The sequence below is a fragment of the Topomyia yanbarensis genome, chromosome 2, assembly GCF_030247195.1.
Source record: "Topomyia yanbarensis strain Yona2022 chromosome 2, ASM3024719v1, whole genome shotgun sequence".
In the NCBI taxonomy this organism is placed as follows: domain Eukaryota; kingdom Metazoa; phylum Arthropoda; class Insecta; order Diptera; family Culicidae; genus Topomyia; species Topomyia yanbarensis.
The window spans coordinates 195,662,947-195,678,882 of NC_080671.1; the positions used below are offsets into that span (position 1 = coordinate 195,662,947).

The following is a 15,936-nucleotide window of genomic DNA, read 5'->3' on the forward strand; positions in this document are numbered from 1 at the left end:
CAATGCTCTTGAACCATGACCAGCTCCCCAGACGATGACATGGAGAAAGAAGTAATGAAAATTTCCTACACAACATTTCAATTCCAAGCTCACACTCGTCACACTTTTGGGCCATGGTTTTGCACATAGTTTGTCGTTTGTCGTATATGCGCCGGCGAATGGTTTGCACCGGACCGGGTTCCGGAACGAAAGCGATGGTCAGTGAAATATGCAAATAAACCAACTATTTTACTAAACTATACCGGACTCTGTTGACTGCTGACTGTGCAGCCCTGGCAGGAGAATAATACAAAATTAATCTGTTGCTGGACGGGGGCGACTTGCTTCCTCCACCTCCTCGTATCCATTCGAAGTTACAAAATCCCAAAAGTTATAAAACCGTAAATTGGTCGTAAAGAAAATTGAATCGGCTGTTGTCTGATGGTGGGCTCTTTCCGGTTTGTGGGTCGTCTTCGGAGCGAGCTGACAAAGCGCCAATTTACAATTCATTCGCAACGGGAATGGAACTATACTTCGAAACATTTGTGGGAAAAAGAAGAAGAAGCGCTCCGGAGAGAATCCACAAATGAGGCCACAAATCAACAGGAGTATGTGGGTCGTGGAACCGAGAAGAGTAACGCAGTGAGCGTGGCGAGGAATATGGAACTGCAGTTTGTTATGTTTACTACTAGATTTTTAAATCACCAATCCAGTGTATTTCAATTTTTGTCAACTTTAATTTACTTTGGCTGTTAAAGCGATGAACAAATATTGCTTCGGTTTTCAACATTTTTTAAGAACATAAATACGCGTATATCAATATGAGTAACTGGACACCAAATTACTTTTAGGTGATATCCAGGTTCTGCACAATTAGTATATCCCTAATTTTGGCAATTTTGAGTGTGAAAATAATCAAAAATTCTGAATTAATTCACTTTAGCTCGATATAATAACCTTTTACCTTGCCTATGGTCTTGAGATGGTAAAAAAAAACGAATCGCAAACTGCCTGAATGTGACTTGCCGGTATTTTGTCCCTTTCACGGACAATGGCTTACCTCAGCGTTTCGAGGCTAGTGTATTTTTTAATATGGATCATGTTTTGTAAAATGAATTCACATCGGGTGAATTTGAGAGCTATTTTATGTTCGAAATGAACTTCGAAACGTTGGGTTTCAGTCGTTCTTGGTTCACTTTTTTGCGTTAACTTTTGAAAAAATGTTTTTGGACGCTTGTAAACAATATTTCGAACTGTCATTCCGGAGTGCCGGACCCTGTGGAATTTTTACTCGCTAATGTTTATCCCATAATAACGTTCATTTGAGCGACCGAAAATAAAAATCGCAAGGATAGAACATGCTTCGCAAAACCCGTTTCAAATATATTAAAATATAAAAATCGGAAATAAACTTCAAGCATAAAAATCAGACAGAAATTCTTCAGCATAAGAATCGCTTAAAAAGTTTTTACCCATAAAACTCGGCAAGGATGAACCTCCAGTATAAAAATCGTTTTAAAATAAATAAATCGCTCGTAGGAGCATCCGTATATCTTGGTGTTCAAGATTAAAAGTCGGCCAACAAAAACTAATTTGTAAAAATCGGATATATTTCTTTCTGGTTCTTTTACTGAATGTTTTTTATCCGACTCTTACAAAGAAATGTCCCAGTCTGATTTTCATGCTTGAAGTTTATACCCGGTTTTTATATTCTAATGTATTTGAAACGAGTTTTACGAAGCATGTTCTGTCCTTGCGACTTTTATTTTCAGTCGCTCATTTGAGGTAGCTCATAGTAGGAATTCGTTCTACTGTTAGAATAAATCTGTTAGCAGTGCGAATATAAAAAATCTACTATTATCGGATATCCAATAGATCCAGTTTGTGCGACCACCCCGGGTTGCAACTCCGTTATTGATTAAGACTAGCTGAAATTGCAAAAAAAAACAATAGATGATAATGCATGGGAGAAGCAAACCATCATTCAATAATCCAAAGTTCAATACCAGCGCGTTCCAAGACCGTACTTAGATCGCAGCAGGAAAGAGAAGGAATGTTAATCCGACACGTGTAATTACTAGAGGCCGTGTATACTACTGCTCACTCCACAAGTGTCACAAGAGGAGGGAGATTGAGAGTAGGGATAGGTATTCAATTGAAAATTCTGCTGGAATTCGGAGACTCATTAGGTGCCTTGCAATACGTTTTAGAAATATAGCACAGAATAGCGATAAAAGTCGAAAATGTAATAATTTCAAATTTTATTATTAGAGAAGACAAGCAAGCAATAAGAAAAAGCACCAATTAATCTCGAAAAAACTTAAAAATAGTACACAATCTGAAACTACAACTAAAACGGTATCGATTTAATTCGCGACGAGAATATGAAATAATTTTGAGCGGCCCACGATAAACATAACCGTTAGTGAAAGGGATAGAACAAAAATGCAATTGATTTGCTTCATTATTTTTTGTTGCAGCTTCAGCACGGACACGCTCCTTGCACCAGGTTGCCTTGCTTCATTTTCTCTGCCAGCAGAGAGGCTTGAGAGGTGAGTGTGGATGGCTAACGAACGGTTCGAGTCACAGTTTGTCCCATGCCTGCGAGCGCCAAAATTGTTCCGTCCATTTTCGAGGCAGCAGCATACGTAGAAACTAATGTTTATTATTCAGTCTTTTTTCATCTCATACAGATCAGAAGTCAGAAAGCGCACCAAATAAACAAAAACTACCCGCGCCGCTTTGCTATGTGTACGCTATATAAACAGCGAAGACCAGCTGCCTCCAAATTGTGAGTGAAATGAGTGAATCACAAAATAAATTGCGCTCATTACGGGAGAACACAATCGCGATTAACTACGCAGACCCGTCTTAGATCTATAGAGCGCGAGATAAAACAGTCGGGAAAGGTGAAAAAGGTGGCTTGTGTTTACGAAGTATCACACATAGAACTACAGCATACAAGGAACGATATATTGATAACGTTCAATTCTTTAGCCGAGGCAGAAAGCTTCGTAGCAAAGAACAACATGCAAAACGACGTCGAATGTGAAAACGTCGAAACCAAGATCCAGTGTATATAGACAATGATATGACGGAAATCCGCCTACACGATTGGGCATCGCGCACTAGCTCAGATTACACTAACAGATTCATGTTAAAGTATGGAGAAAAAGGCATCTGTCATAAACGAAACGGGATTTTTTCTCTGAAATTCTCAACGAATGTACCACTATACCTTTATACTTGATTTTCGAGGGCTAATCATCACAAGGTACATCCGAAGCAAGCAATGCACATACTCCAGACAGACGCCCACAGGCCCGTGCGCAGAAAATTCTCAAGGGGGGGGGGTTGATTTTTTGACGTTTATTTTAAAAGAAACGTATAGAAACCCTCAAACTTTGAAGATTTTTTCAGAGACCTGGACCTAGTCTTGTAAACCAAACGACTCTGCTCAACAAATTGAGTAAATGTTTGTTATCGAGAAGGAGTCATCAAAAGACACCGCTGCATAGTGGTCGATAACCCTCAAAAACGTGAACTTAATTCACTGGAGGCCAAACCATCGAATGTATTCACAGGGTATCTTTGGACGAATTGTTCGTAAGAATATTCCCCACAACCTTTTTAAAAATTAAAATTAGGCATTGCTTACTACGATGGCTTCGGCAAAGTTTTAGAAAAGCTCGTAATAAAGAATTTTGTTGAATTAATTGAACTTATAGGATTTAATGTTATCGATTTGTAAAGCGTTTGCTATGGCAACACCCTCAAATTTAGTTTTTTTAAATAACTATTTCCACTGTGACTTTTCGTGCAAACCGTGCTCCAGACAAATGTGAAGGCATTAAAACCACATAATATTGTTGAAGACTGTAAGTAAAAATACCCAAGTAAAAAAACATTACAAAATGAGCTTAAAACCTTCTTACCTTTATTATGCGTAGTCCGGACATTGAAAATAATGCCTGCTCGTCCATTTTGGTTTGCACCTTTCTTTCTTATACGCAATTGAACTTGGTGTAAAAAATTTAAAATTCTTCAATAACTCTAAAACGAATGAGTATTTTTACAAGAGGTGTGCACCGCGCCTCCGATTTCAGGTACAATTTTTATATGCAGTCTTCAACAATAATTTAATTTTTCCATGTAGTCTTCAAGAATATTATGTGGTTTTAATAGCTCAACATTTGTCTCGAAAAAAAAGCTAAATTTAAAGGGTTTGCCTTAGAAAACGCTCTATAAATCGATAACATTAAGTCCTACAAGCTTGTTCAACAAAATTATTCATTAAAAAAAATTAAAACTTCGTTGAAGCAAAAAAAATTAAAACTTTGTCGAAGACACCATCTTTCTACCTCGTCAGGATAAAAAGTTAAATTTTCTAGTCCAATCATAGTAAGCCATGTTTCAATTTAGTTTTTATCAGATTGTGGGGAATATTCTTACGAACAACTCCTCCAAAGATACCCTACGAATATATACAATGGTTTGGCCTCTAGTGACGTTTTTGGCATTTCCGACCACTGTGCGTTGCCTGCTGGCTCGTGGTGAATTCGGTTTGGTGTGTAGTAGTTGTAAAGCCAACCAACTAAACTTAAACCTCTTGTATCTCGCAATCCTCATCCATCCGGGGCAACCGTTAAGTACTGCTTACCCAAGTTTACCGCATGGTCGTCGATAGAACATAACCGGTGTCGGCGGTAAAACATGATGATGAGTTCTGTTCTATCAGTAAATGGTAATATGTTCGCCAACAAATTTTCGCTGATTCCACATGGATTTGATTTTCCAAAATACTAACTCCAAATAGATCTTCCATTAAAATTGTAATTTTATCTAATTTGGATGGTATATTGGAGAAAGTATGGACTGTAAGGATTGCGTTCCTGCTTATTTTGTTTTGTGTTAATCGTCATGTTTTTATCCATAGCTACTTTTCCTTCCTTTCCGTCAAACTTTCGCGATCTGCTGCAAATATCGTACCCTGTTGAGACACGAACCGATCCGGGGGTGTCGACCATAAGGATTTACATCTGTTTACAACCACCTTCGCCGGGTTTCTTATCCTACTTGATGCTAGTCGTTCCTATTTATCTGCTAGCTGGTGCTGAGAACATCTTGGCGGCAGTATTTCACCCTATACCGATGCCCATTTTCGCGATCCATTTCGCTGCCACTCTAATGGAATAATCATCGGCGATAAAATTTCTCTAGACAACGATATCCCGATTTTCTTCAACTTCGTTTTTTTTTCTCCTTGACTGCCGTTGCTAGCCCGCTGACCGACATCTGCTGTCTACTCACTACTTTTGCTAACATCGAAGTTTGTTGAAACGTTAACCAATCCTTCAGAGTAGCCGTCCAACTTGACAACCATCCCTTTCCAGCCACCCTCGCAAAGTTTCGTCCTTGGTTTCTTCATTGACTTGTTTCTAGAGTGACCGAGCTCAAATGACATTTTATGTGTCCAAACGGTTTGCAGTATATTTTTTCCCGGACAGGAAGATAATAAATTCTTAAAAGTTATTCAAAACGCTCATGGGGGGGGGGGGGGGATTGAACCCCCAACCCCCCCCCACCCGGGGCGCGCGGGCCTGGACGCCCACCGTTTACTGAGATATTATAAATATTTTGCTGGAAATCAGTAAACAAATGTCACTTTACTGCGCCATTTGAGCTAACTACACGACTGTGCAGAAATTATCGTCTATAAATTTCACAAATCACGACAGAATTCTTCGAGAATATGGCGACCGTAATTTGATTTAACTAGTATATGTATATAGCCTTAAATATTTCAGGAGGTTATACTAAATTTCGCCATCCAACAAAGCACTTCCATTAGGAACTCTCCCGGAAGAGATTATGCCGAAAGTTTTTCGCCATCCGTCGCACCTGGCCTCACCTATTTAAGCAAATTGACTCGCAGGTGGTAAAACATTTGATTAATTTGTTTTCATCGCGATTATGCAGATGACTTCAACACGCACACGCACACACACACACACACACATACACATATATCCACGAATACGGTGCTGGCCCAGATGCCGTAAATGATTGATTTATTCGCTGAGTCATGAATGTAATTATAGAGCGTCCGAAATTCGCACAACATTTCGGCATCGGGGCCCGTTGGATCGTTGTTCTGGCGCTGAAAGATAAATCGCCGATGACCGCCCGGACTGGGGACCCTATAGGTATAGTAGCAGGGAATGTACAATTTAACTCATTTTATCGTTTGGTGGAACAGCGCCGGAACGAAAGCCAGGCTCTCCCATGTGGCGAAAAAAAAACTGATCTGATCTGATATTTAGCAGAAAACCGCGGCGACACAATGAAACCGTAATTTGCATACATAATTGTCTTGGGGGATTCTCTTATTAAAAACAGCCACGACAGCCGTATATAGTTTTATTGGATGTTCAGCGGCAATCTGCTTCTTCCTTTTAAAACTAATTACGGTGAGAATTTCTCCACCACTCGGTCCTCTGCGCTAGTGGAGCGTTCTGCACACAATAAATCTTCCGGAGTACCTACACGGACGAAGCGAAAATGGCTCTAAACGCAGAACAATACGATCTGTGCCATCTATCCTTCGAGGTCCTAATTTGGGGGTACAACTTTCCTGAGCTGATTAAATCCACGTGATAATGGATGTCTTTGCCAAAGTGTAATCGCCAATTAGTTTAAATTTATGCAAACGATTGCAGTGTGTTGTCCTTTCCGAACGGGCGTTGGACTGGTTGTCCGATGTCCGAGCAGTTGCATTCCAAGAAACTTTTTCTCGTGTGTATTCCGTTCGATGGTGCAGCACTGGACAGGTTTCTTGGAATTTTGCAGTTTTATTCTGTTTCACTGTGTTCTGTCACTTTTAATCGAAAGACAACATTGAAAATTGGTTCGCTGTATACCCTAATCTTGATTAGAATTGTTTGGAAATATATTCACCATTCCAACGTAAATGCTTGAAATACAGTTTGTGTTACTTCCGAAATTTAATAAAAGACCGGGCATCCTAAAGGAACTTTCGATAGAAGAGTTCATGAGAAACCATGTTAACAGAATTCGAATGTGCGAAATTTTTGCTACCACAAACAAGTTTTTGTTTAAATAATTTCAATGCGTTATCTTGACTGAGCCGTAGGTCTTTTCATATTGACAATGGACAAATCAAAATGAATAAACCGATTGTAAGTATGTGTGCGTTGAATCTAATATATGTGATTTAGGGTGATAAAATCATTTTCGCCATGTTTCTATTATCACCCTACCCATTTGAAGCCGTTGGTTAGAGCAGGGTCTGCCATCTTTGTTCAACGCATGGAGTCAAATGGTAGAGCAACAATAGGGGCAATCGGTTCGAGTTTTCGTTGCGCTGAAACACGAGAATTTCACTATTTTCAGCGCAATTCTGTTATTATATTGGTTCTTAACAACGAAGCAAAGCCATTGATGTTAATTTTTACGCATTCCATTGATTGTAGGCCGAGAAACTAATGAATTAGTGAGGCACCCTGCTTAGTATGGTGAAAATAGGCTCTTTACCCTATTAGGTACTAGGTGTGGGGATCTTCTGTTTTGTTCTTTTCTGCTGCTTGAAAGTAAATTACTCCGCATTCCTTCAAGTTATCATATTTGTTGTTGAGATTTTAACGATTGGATGGTCTTGCTGGACTTACGAGTTACAACTATGTATTCGTATTTTTTGTCATTGACTTCATCGTTGGTGGCACTGGCTGTTGGCTTGGAGATAGGCGTAGCACAGTGATCGGATACAATATTCACAGATTCTATTCTTTCGGCATTCGTTAATGTCTGAGCAGAATTTATGGCTGTTTATGAGTTAGGTGATGTTGTTGGAGGCTGTATGTTTTTGTTATAGGTTTTTATGGTACGATTCGATGCGTTAGCACAAATAAGATGTGGAGCTTCATGTTAAAATCCTCTTCGGCGATCATCCTTCATATACACTGCCATTATATTCGACGTGTTGCATGTTGCTCTTCGCAATGAAATTTTTTGCCTACGAAATTTTCTGCCTGCTTCTAAACGTTATCAATACACAGTTTTTTACGTTGTGCTACTGAATATTGGTCACTTCTACGAGAATAAGTTCTATTTTGTCTTTTAGTAGATGTTGCGCCTCCTGAACTATGGTAGACTCACGAGTTTCCTTAAAAACAATCGAAATGATGTTACCCCGCAGTACGGGCACTTTCATTTCCTTTGGATGACTTATTTCACAGCGCAACCGGGACGAAGATGCAATACTGTTTGTGCACTGGTTAACAAACAAACCTCATTTCGTACGGTGACTCTCGGAGCGATAAATCAATCTTTCCAGTCCATGCAGTGTGGCTATGAAGAATAGCACCAATACGCTTTTAAGTCGTTCTTATGTGTTATCCACCACTTCGAGGTATTGCCATTTATTTCCTCAATTCTGTCTGCTTGTTAACCATTTATTCGACCAGCAGTGCAGCAGCAGTGCTCCTTGATAGCTGCCTGGATACCGTTCTCCAAGATAGATACCGATATTATATTACATCCCCCATTCTTGTCTTAACAATAGGCCCGTGCAGAAATGATCGCCTCAATGTGAAGTTGTACCCATCCTCTTCCACCGGGCCTTTCGTGATCTTTTTCCGGCCAAAATAAAAAAGTTCTTGAATCTATAGCAAATTTCCCGCGTTCTGAAGGAACGATATTCGACCGAGCTGGTACATAGTTTGAAGCAAGCTAATGATTTTGCTGGCCATGAGCCTTTTACAAAGAAGTACAGAGTATATGTTCCAGCAAACCAGGATAAAGTAAGTGGGTTCGTCACCGATTCGAGTTTGAATTGCGAGGATCTACTGACACACGATATTAGCTGTTTTAACCCTTTCATGCCCAACTTTTTTCTAGTGCATGCAGGGTTTCAAAACTATTTTTCCTTGAAAACGGCGCGGTCAAGAAACACAAAAAGCCTTTTTTCATAAAGATCGGTATTTGCCCTGCAGTGCTAGAAGTTGCTCAATTTTTACCTTCCAATGCTCAATACAATTCTCTTAGAATATTTACAATAGTCCAAATGCGTGGAAAACGTACCCAAAGACAGTCTAAATTGATAAGTTTCATCAGTTTTCAATAATATAGCAACATAACGAAGATATAAGAAAAATTCATTTTCCGTTGTCAACGTAAACTGTCCCTGGCAGCACTGCTCCATCGGAATCCAATCAGACTAATCACAATAACTTCAGTTCTAGAGCTGATCCTTGTAACTGTTAATATTCAAATGAAAGGCAATAGTCACATGTATTAGCCTTACTTGTTTTTGTGAGAAAATTTTGCCTTAATCAAAAGTTACAGCTGTATAAAAACGTTGTTGTCCACAAACAACATGGGCATGAGTGGGTTAAATACCCCATTCTGCAGGCAGTGAAGATACTGAAGTGCAAACGTTTGCATTCAGCATCAGTAGCAGCTGACGAGAAGAGGACATACTCAGACTCTTATCGGATGGTGTTCGCCGGGTCCTCCCTACACACCAAAAAAATCTGAATTTTATCGTTGACGTAATTGCAAACATGACACAATTCAACAAACCGTAATTTACGATATGACGGAACATTACCGTGTTCCGTTTAATTTTACATGAAACGTATACTTTACATGCGCAATAACATAAAATTACACTTCCTACCATTCAGAACAAACGCTGTGTGTGGAGTAAAATTACATGATTTACGAAATTAAGCGTCATGTAAAATTAAAATCAAACGTAAAACTAAGTCATTTTTGATGCTCGTATATGTCAGGGTCAGGAGACGTAAATTTACACTATTTTTTCTAGGTGTGTACCTAACTGTTTCTTTTTTGACAAGGTTCGTCTATCTGTTCGCTATTCTGCCATAGATCGTTAATTGCACAAATTGCAAACAACTGGGACATACGGCCACCCATTTAAGCAATAAGGCTCGTTGTGGAAAATGCGGTAGGAACCATTTGGATGACTCCAGCAGATGGGATGTCGAAAAATATCTCTACCGTGGGGGAAACCCACATGGGATCGCGTCATGCTTCGCGTACAAACAGCGCGAGGAGAAACAGAAACGTTCCCTTCAGGGACGTTCTAAGCACTCTTAAGCGGAAATGCTAAAGATAGCGACGACACAGGTCTCTACGAATCTATACTAACCTGTCTAATGACGAATGTGACTCTGATCGACCCCAGGAGGGAACGTCCTCTACTGTGGCTAGAAGCAATAGAAAAAGGAGCACGTAACATCCCCTAAATTTCACTGTAAAAGTCAGAAGGTGTTTCTTTAAAGTCCTCCAAAAATAACAGCTCGAGGAGGTACTGGTGCTAACCCGAAGAAAGTAGCTCCTGGTCTTAGAAACCTGAGCTCAGAAAAGAAGTTCTCAGCACTTCCTGGAAAACCAAAAACCCCAAGTACTCTCAAATCTTAGTCAGAGAAAGAAACCAGCGCTGGCTTAAAGAAAGCTACTTGCCCGACATATGGAAGAAGCTGCACAAATCAGGGAAATGGGCAAGAGGTCTAGTATTATATAGGCCAATATGCCTGCTGGATAACCTCGGGAAGCTCGGCCGCTTGTGGCGATTAGTTATGCTCTCTCACCGACAGTGCTAGTAAACTCAGGTGGAAAGCTCGATTCCTATTAGCAGAAGACAAAAGATTTTTCACATTTTTTTTCGATCATGTCCATATGATCCTGCCTAGCTCTAGTTTTCCGTTCCATATTTATTGCTGATTCACTCTAGAATATTTATCCGTCCTTCATCTTTTGTATCTTTCGTTTCTTAAATTTGCCGAATATAGCCAATAAATTCGATACAGTAGAACTTATCGGCAATCAAAACATAGTAACATGATGTGAAGTGTCTTAGTGGGCGAACGGAAAGCACATATATACTTTCGCCTACCGCAGTTCCTATCATTCGATCCAATAAACAACAACTGACGTAACGCTATACAGTGACAATGCTAAACAAGTAATCAAAGCATGCGCGATTACCGAATGAATCGCTTTTAGTAGGTTTTTCATAAATATTGCACCATATCTAAGAAATTAGTAAAGGTGGCAAACTGGTGTCTTCGGCAATGTTTCTAAGAAGAATATTCCCCGACACTTTGCCGAAGGTACCACCACTGTATCTCAACAGTTTTACCGAATATGTTTCGTATCAATATTTTAGACTAATAAATGATATTCTTTAAATACAGCTACCAGAGCCATGGATACAACCGGATACAAGTGATTCATACAGAATCTTGCAGCATCTTTCTTGTACTTTCAAATACATGTAGAGTGGTTTGCCCGTTTTTGCCCGTTCATGAATTATTTGAGTGCAAAGTAGGCCATTTTTCGACTAAAAATCGTGAATATCTCAGAATCTGCTCAACATATTAAGTTGCTTCCTTCACCGAAATTTTGTATTTCATCAATTGTGATAGTTTTGTAGAACATTTTGAACTTCCAAAAAATCTTGGAAAGAAGTTATAATAAAAAAATTGATATTTTCGGTATTTCCTCTAATAATGCTCAATATCTCAAAGAATATTTAAGATAGACTATTACCATCTTCAGTAAAGTTTCTTGTAGAGGAATTTACTACAACTTTGCAGAATACACCAATTTGCTATCTTTAATTATATGAGAAATAAATTTTGAATCTCACTTATAGGAGGATTAATCATCAAACTTTTGACTTATAAAGATGAAGCGTCTCATTGTCATAAATTCTTCAGAAGGTAGTATATCGCTATAACTAACCATTTCGAAGTTATTCAAAACGATCACGTTTTTCGGGTTTTAAACCACTGTGCGATGTTGAACCCCTATGCTTCGGATCATTTACCGAAAGCGGTTACTGCAGCTTGTGATTTTCGACGGACGAGTTTGGAGTGTGGCCACGTTACCACAACAAAGATATCATCTGCGTGGACAAAAATGTTGCTCCCTTTTGGTAGGTTTTTGAGCACACAGTTTATTGTGATCCTAAATAGTTCCTCCTATGGCGACGCGAAAACGCCTATCGTTGAGAAATTCGTGGTCAAATTTTCCCAGGTTTCCGCCTACTCCATAGTCCCGCGGTTGGTTGAGGATCTCTTTTCGCCAGTTGGAGCTGTAAGGCTTTTGAAAGATCGATCGCTGCAATATCGAAGTGGAATGCGTCGGCACGTGCTTGTGCGATAAGCTCTCCAAACCCACCAAAGTCGAAACGCGCACTGAGTAGTTTGTTGTCCTTCAGGAAAGAAACTAGCCGTCGACTAACCAGTTTCTTAAGAATTTTCCCGCTGTCCCGTGCATTTTTGAAAATTGGTACGACTCGAGTTTCCCTCCACGCATCGGGGAAATTAATATTGTCCCAGATATTATTGGGGCTATCAAGCAAGCCTTTCTGCCACGGGCAGAACATAACGTAGTGTTTGCGCCGGCTGATCTTCCACGGGCGGTGCTCAGTGCGTAGGCCAACTTGAACGGAGAGAAGTTTTGGTTGTACTGAGCGTTGTCTGCGGCACATTTAACCCTCTAGTGCCCAAGTTTTTTTTGGCTTGAAAAAACTTTTGTAGGTCGGATTCGTGATGAGAAAAATGAAAATAATAATTATAATTCTTGTAAGCAATGGATTTTTCATTAAAGCCTTTAAATAAGTAGGCCGCCTAGAGGCTGCGTTGGGCATCTGGGCGAATAAAAAATAGCTTTTTTTCTTCTAGTTACTTTAACTTAAACGAATACAGATGGTTGCTTTTATTTTGGACTCCATCAGAACGCAAATAACCTAAACTGTAAGGAGTATTTCTCTAGTGCTTCGGTTATTTAACTATTGACTTCTAATTTATAGTAAGGGAGTCCAGGGTCTGCTGGCGATGGTTTCACTTATCATATTCTATCATTTTAATTAAAGAAGATCGTGTAAAAGAGAATGCGTTGCATAAAAGTGCAGATTGTTGGCTGCATTACAGAATTTTAGATACGTGAAATGTCGCCAACTTACGACTATACGCGCAATGATGCTAGATGTCTTTTCAGTAAAAGTGCAAATCAATCGATACTTGTTATTATTTTTCAGCCTCAATGTTCCGGCATTTTAAATTAGGCGCACACTTCGTATGTAAAAACGAATTTTCGAAATCCTTCAGGTCAAATTTCGACGTAAACAAACTAAATTTTTTTGTGGCTACGTATATTGCATATACGGCCATGGAATGTTCTTTTCGCACGCTATCGAAAAATCTAGTCATTCGCGGAATAGCTTTGAACTCGCTCTAAATTACAAAAATACTGACATTTAAAAACTTCACATAGGGTAATGAGCCTATTTTCGTCTTAACCGTAAGAAGCCGGTAGTTAGAGCGGCGTTAGCCATCTTTGTTCAACGCATTGTTTCAAATAGCAAGGCGATTTTTGTTATCATAATGTTTCATAAGAAAAAAGCAAAGATATTGGAGCCAATTCTGACGCATTGCATCAACTATATTCCGAGTAATTAATGAAATGGTGAGGCACGCTGCCTAATACGACTGAAATAGGCTCTTCACTCTAATACGCTCGAAAACTCAATATCACTTACAAAGTGTACGAAAGAAAATGTAATGCAACATAAACACATTGGAGAATGTATTTCACAGTACTTGAAGTGCAAAACTCTAGACAACGCCATATGTCTAATATAAAAGGAGAAAACAAGATTCCGCCAATTAGCCCCAGACTCCCCTAAATATAATTAAATGATAAGGACATCCGTATTCTAACAGCAGCATTCACCTAAAGTTTTAAAAACATACTTCTTTTCAGCTAAAATTCCACATTATGCTAGTTTCGGTGTGGTAAGTAATCACTAAAGACATTTTTCGCTATCGGATTTTTTTCGCTCAGGTGCCCAACACCGCCTCTAGGCGGGCAAAGTATTTTACCAAAAAACCTAAACATCCGAATTGTTCCACTAAACCAATTCACATCTACGGTGAAATGCTAGTAACAGACTACTCAAAAAAATTTTTTGTTATTGAAATTTCCAAAAATAGTTAAAATTTGTTTAATGAAGATAACCACTAAACACAAAATGGTTTTTTTTTCCACGTTTTCCTCGACTTTTCAACTTAGAGCTTCAATTGTCTTTGACAGAAAGCTACGAATATTCAAACAATGTGGGTGTATGAAAGGTGTGAGCGTTGGGAAGAAATGCTAGTGCGGATGACAACATACAATCATGTTTTAGTAGTTTTATTTAGATTTTTATAGAGACCGCCTAGATGCGGTGTTGGGAACTAGAGGGTTAATCTTTTTTTTTCCAAAATAGACATGTTTTTCCGTTACAAGTTTTCGCTGTAAGCATTTCGGACGATAACTCCGAAAATGTGGTCCCAATTACTAAGTGGGGACCATAGATAGGACCATTGGCTGTTAGAAGATTGTAGCGACTATGCCATTGTTGAAGAGTCTGGAAGAATCCCATCAAGAAAACTGTCTCGACTGTCTTTTTAACTGTTGTTATTTTAAAATTAATGGAATGATCGTTGTAATTATTTTCAATATGTTTATGTTTATTACCTTCACCAACAGGCCCCTTGGCCCCAATGGTGGTTGCTTAAACTAATTACATTTTAAAATTGACAACATTTTCACTTTTATCGCTTTCCGCGTCCTGTTGAAGTCAAAGGCCGTCGCCACACTGTTAAAAATTCGTTGGAGTCCGGTAACAGCGCTCTGGTAACCATTTTCGAATAAATAAATACAAAATTTCGTTCATTACAAGTAAGTTATATCGATTTGATCAGGGGTGTGAAATGTCCCCATCAACGAGTACAACTGTGCAGTAAAGTTAGTTGCTTGTTCGTAACTTGCGAGTTTTCAGTTAAACGCTACAAAAGTATCGATAGTCTTACACCATAGCACATAACTCAACAAATAGTTTTCTGTGGGCTCAAATTCAAAAAATTTCTCAAAGACGAAGCTATCATTGCATTTATTGTATGCGAGTTTGTTATTAATTCAAATTTGCGCCTTTCTCACAATATATCCCATAAACACTGCATGTCACTCCTGTCCGTAAACACTTCTGAGTGTCCATCAAGTTCTGGGAAAATTCATCGCAAAAGTCCTAACAAATCGGTTCCTCAATCATAGGGACCTCCTGATTTACCCAATCTTAAAATTTGATAGCACCGGGAAAACTAATTTCCAACAGCATAAAATCGAGTAAATTGTGGCCTGCAACATTTCATTAAACCTTCAAATTTAATCAAAGCTATCATCAAGCAGTACACTCCCCTCATAATTATTTTCATCCTTTCGGTTTCGTTATCGTTTGGGTGTTGAATCGCTCATCTGTTTAACTCCAAATTGGCCGCTTGTTTATTTGATCCTTCCCCTTCCGTAAGAAAAGAAAACAGTCCAAGCAAGCAGACAAGTCAGCGAGCAAAAACTCAATGCCCATTAAAACGTTAAATGTTTCTTCCAGAACCCCAATCTTTCCGGCTGCCAACCAATTCGCAGTTCTTTCGGTTTGGTTTCAACACGCTTAATTTGACTGTTTTATTTTGTTTTTTTTTCTACTTTCGCCGTTCGCTGATTCCCAAAACAGCGATCATCAATTTTGTCTTGAAGCAGCGCTTAGCTCAGCTCAGTGGTCGTTCAATCCCACAGAAGAATTCCAGCCCGGTCTCGTTGGGGCGTATGTTGTTTTTTTCTCTTTTCTTATTTTATTCTTGTGGTTTCTTCAATAAAGACCCAGATCGGCGATTCGGCGACCCGAAGAATTAAAATTGAGGGCATTTTTTATCATAAACATTGTGGAATTTTTTGTGGACTCGCTTACTAGCCTCGATGAAAGTTTGGATGAATTTTAACAAAAAACACATATCAGGAAGACTAACAACTCTGTCCAGAATCTGGAGAAAGTAAGCGCAACATCTTTTCCGGCTAAAGGTTGTACTT

General features: G+C 39.1%; 1 protein-coding gene across 2 annotated transcripts in view; it reads right to left on the reverse strand.

The window, feature by feature from the left end:
* LOC131682567 (discoidin domain-containing receptor tyrosine kinase B) overlaps nt 1-15,936 on the reverse strand; it is an 840,338-nt gene that overhangs the window by 472,253 nt on the left and 352,149 nt on the right. The gene's annotated exons all lie outside the window — the stretch shown is intronic.